Source organism: Triticum aestivum, chromosome 2B (genome assembly GCF_018294505.1).
Source record: "Triticum aestivum cultivar Chinese Spring chromosome 2B, IWGSC CS RefSeq v2.1, whole genome shotgun sequence".
In the NCBI taxonomy this organism is placed as follows: Eukaryota; Viridiplantae; Streptophyta; class Magnoliopsida; order Poales; family Poaceae; genus Triticum; species Triticum aestivum.
Window position 1 is genome coordinate 405,040,148 of NC_057798.1, and position 626 is coordinate 405,040,773.

Consider the following 626-nt stretch of genomic DNA (forward strand, 5'->3'; position numbering starts at 1 on the left):
ATGCATATAAAATATCCAAGATAAATAATATAATAGCATGGAACAATCAGAAATTATAGACACATTGGAGATGTATCAATCACTGCTATAAACCTTTTATCCTTGTCATTTTGGTTTAGTAGTCCTCCAGGACAGTAATAATATTTGCCGAAGCTCAAGTAGTTACTTCACACGAGAATTGCGACACCTTGCGTGTGACAGAAGCGCCACTATAAATACACGCATCTGCTCTTCGTTGGGACGATAGCTAATTGGGATACTTCCACAGAAGTACTACATAACCCTGTTTGGCTTGCAGGCACCAGCTCCCGGGGGGCACACCATGTGAGCTTGTGGGCCCACCTTGGCTCCGTTTTCCCTAATTCAAAGCCTATAAATTCCCAAATATTTCAAAACCCCTAAAGCTAGACCTGTAACATTTTTATCGGCACCGCAAGCCTCTGTTCTTCTATGGTCCCATCTGAAGGCCTTCTCCGGTACTCTACCAGAGGGGGGAAACCATTAGGGAGGCAATGTTCATCGACCTTGATGCCTTCATGATGATGTGTGAGTAGTTCCTTGAGGACCTGCGGGTCCATAACAGTAGCTAGATGGGTCTCTCTCTCTCTCTCTCTCTCTCTCTCTCT